Here is a 4009-nt window from a genome sequence, read left to right on the forward strand (position 1 = left end):
TGTTAATAAAACATTATTTCTTTGGTCTGAAGAGCATATTGAGTCCAAACACTAGAAAATGTTATTGTTATTATTATAATGTAAAAAAAAATATATATATATATAGCTTTGGAACATTAAGATTTATTTGACTGTACAATGACACATTTCTTCAAAGTATTTCACCATTTTAATTACCTTTTATGTAATTAATTTAAATAGGCCTTCAGTGTGTCATTTTATAGTTATGTATGAAAGTACACATTCTATATAATCTCTCATGAAATGAGTCTATAAAAACGAAAAATGTTGTTTATGATGTTTAGCGAGTCGCTGCATGTTAGAAAAGATGGTGGGGAGGATCATTCTTCAGTCTGAGCTCAATCCCTGCAGCATTTCAATACTCAAGACCTTCCAGTTCACGACTATCAAGCAGCTCTTCACTCAGATTAGACCTGCTTAAACATTGCATTAACTTTCTGTGTCTTTGACTTCTGAAAAATAACTACTTTAATGCTTATAAATTGTGTGATTTAATATGACACTGAGGCATTGATTGAGAATTGATCTACTGAACTAGGTCTAATGTTTACCAGTCAGAGGATAGAATTTCTTTATTTCATTATTTAAATCCAGTCCTACTTGCTGGCGAGCATATTTATACAAACAGTGCACTAATTTTATTCTTCTTCAGACCTGCAGCAAGATGTTGGTTTTATTTTTCTGTCTGCTCTCTCGGACACCAGCGGCTACTGAAGGTATCGTTTTATTAATAGATCACATGGATTTTCGTGAGTAGGATTTTGTTCATCATGGATGCATTTGTTTATTGTGATTTTGTCTTGCAGTGGGTCTTGGTGGTAAAGTGCTTCTTTTTCCAACCAAGACTAACACCAGCTTTGTCGAACTCACTCCTGAAAAGCCACTGAGTCTTTCAGCATTTACTCTGTGCATGCATGTTGCAATGGAGGCAAGCTGGAGGGAAATTGTTCTGCTCGCCTACCGGCTACCGCACACCCGAGGTTGATGAACTCAACGTGTGGAGAGAGAAAGATGGTCGTTTGTCTTTGTATATTCAGTCTAGTGAAGATGGAGCACTTTTCAGTCTGCCTCCTCTCTCCACCTTCCAGACTCACCTGTGCGTCACCTGGGACTCTGCAACTGGACTTTCTGCCTTCTGGGTGGATGGACGTCGCAATTTGTTCAAGATCTATAGAAAAGGTCACTCAATTCGTCCTGGTGGCACCGTCCTGCTCGCCCAGGATCCTGATGCATATGTGAGCACCTTTTACTGGGATCAGTGTTTTGTAGGAGAAATTACAGATGTGCACATGTCACTAGCATCTAAATTATCGAAGCTAACAGAGTGTGTTAAAAATGTAAAAGATTGGATGACCAATAATTTGCAGTTCATTCAAACCAGGAACTGAAGTGAAATGTGTTTGACTGGAATGCCACACTTTATGACATTAGAGGTGATGTGCAAGTCATTAATTAATCATGATAACTAATTATGATCAGTCTTAATGTCACATACACAGTGTACAAAGCTTTAAAGGCTAACCAATAAACATTTTCTGAGCATTACAACTGCAGTGCATGTGCAACATTTGGAAAAAATGTGGAAAATGATCTACTGGCTGTTTTCTCAAACTGTGTTCAGATTTGCCGTGATACCAACAGCTTCAACCAAACATCAGAGATCTCAATATAGACTCAAATATTTCTCATCAAATTCCTTTAAAAGAAAAGTATATGGAATAATAACTAAAAATAATTGTATATGTGTTACATGTTTCTTCTGAAGTGCCTTAATGTTTATGAGCTTTTCAGTTTTCCTGTGTATAAGAAATCTAAACACTAATAACATCATCATAATATCAAAAACACAAAAATTTTCTTTGCAAGTTGTGGAACATCAAGATATGAAATTAACGTGAATGTACAATGAATAAATAGTTATGAAATGCTGTATCTGGTCACCTTTTATGAAAGTGTTTCCTCATTTAAATGTTTATTTAGCTTTTTTGCAGTTCTGTGGATTATTATTTTACTCTAATACAGGAATGGAGCATGTGTTCCTGTATAGTCTTTTATTAAACGAGTCTATAAAAACTGCATGCACTGAATGTCACTGCAGGACACATCAACTTCTCTTTTACAGGTTAAACAGAAAAAGGATGGTGGAGAGGCTCAAACATGAACTTGAGGTCAATCCACTTTGCAAATAAATTCTGGTCAACATCGCTCCTCATGATCTAGGACACAAACAAGGTGATGTATTACTTTCATACTTGGTAATAGTAGAACTCATCTACTACACTAGGAGAAATTTTTTTGTATTTTTCCATAGTTACCAGCTAGAGGATGAAATTTCTTTATTCCATTATTTTATACTTTCTGGCAAACATATTTAAACAAACAAACATTTTGTTTCTCACCATATGTACCAAAGGAAACTGTGTTTAATTGGAACACCATAAAATGTCATTTCAACCTATTCTCACTCCCAAGGCGTCAAAACGTGAGGTTAGATGCTAGATATATAATATTTTCAGGGACGGACTTACCCATTTGGCAAAGGTCGGCGACCGTCTTGGGCCCCCTAAAATGCTTTTCATATATGAAAGTGCTTCTTGTCTGTCCTGCTTGTAGCAAATGAAAATATCATGCATCTGAAGCTGTAATTAAATATCGAGCAACAGTGCATATTATATGTTTATAGTTTTAAATGCCGCTTACTCATTTATGAAAAGAAAACAGTATTGCAAATGACTTGTGTTGCATTGTCTTCTGAATCCATTTCTCTTTATTTGAGGAACAGAGCAAAAAAGGTTTAAATGGCTAAAAATGATCCTGCTCTGTTAACGCACTCATACAGATAGATCTGAACTCTAGCAGGACGCATTTCAAAATCGATCTGTATATGTTTGTCTGAACGATCATACGGCCTGCAGGTCAAGTAACTGGAATCTAATGCAGTTGTGAAATTACCTACACAAATGCAGTTAGGCTACTGTACTTAGCCACTAGAGCTGTTGTTGAGTGAACGCACACCACTGTGCCCAACTACAGCTCCTGAGCCTGTTCAAAATACTGCTGCACCATTTCGGCCCAATCCCAATTCTATTTTATACCCCTTCCCCTACCCCTCCGCCTACCCCTTCCTCTTGTCCCTTAAAAAACAAAGTGTCAGGGAGTAGGGGTGAAAATATTCCCCTAAGAATTGGGACACCACTACTATACGTCACACGTCGTCATACGTCGTCTAGCTCCTACAGCACACCCACATGTACTGGTGTGCTGGTGTGTGCATTATAGCCTTTAATTACTGTTCTATATTAATGCGCTGTTTACTGACACACACACACACACACACACATCAGATATCGCGCAGTTCACACATCCAGGAGCAAAGAAACTTGTCAACGCTGCCCCACGTCTTTTATTAATAACAGTTTAAATACTGAATCGCTACGTTATATTTTCCAGAAACAAGAGGATAAAATCGATTAAGGGCGTGGCCACTTGAGTGACAGGTGGATTGCCGCTGCTGTCACCACCATCGAGCTAGGTGGGTGTGGTTTCCGCAACCATCTCCCGCCTCTTTGCCCATTTTCGATTACCCAGGAGTGACGCGCTGCCAAGATAGCGACGGGTCGGCTCCGCCCACTTTGAGCTTCAAAAACGCTCTTCGGAAAACTACGGGTGACGTCACGGACACTACATCCATGTTTTTATACAGTCTATGCTTAATATACATGTTAATGTACATACTTTCTTAACACCTAGGCTGCAAGGTACATATTGACATTTTTCAGTAATGTTTGCTTTTTTGTTCACAGCTTGAAAAAAAAAGTATGCACCTCATGTAAAGAAAATAGCATAATACAAATGGGCTATATGGTGCCCTTCCTAATATTTCTGTTCTGCTATGCACCCCATTTTCATTCAATAAACTTTAAACGCATTGATGTAAGTTAAAGGGGTCATATGATGCGATTTCAATTTTTCCTTTCTCTTTGGAGTG

The 4009-nt window shown here is 37.9% G+C and overlaps 1 pseudogene; it reads left to right on the top strand.

The window, feature by feature from the left end:
• The first annotated feature begins 628 nt into the window (after positions 1-628).
• Positions 629-2182, top strand: LOC107677121 (pentraxin fusion protein-like; annotated as a pseudogene).
• Positions 2183-4009: the final 1827 nt, after the last annotated feature.

This window comes from Sinocyclocheilus anshuiensis, unplaced genomic scaffold (assembly GCF_001515605.1).
Source record: "Sinocyclocheilus anshuiensis isolate Anshui unplaced genomic scaffold, SAMN03320099.WGS_v1.1 scaffold392, whole genome shotgun sequence".
Classification (NCBI taxonomy): domain Eukaryota; kingdom Metazoa; phylum Chordata; class Actinopteri; order Cypriniformes; family Cyprinidae; genus Sinocyclocheilus; species Sinocyclocheilus anshuiensis.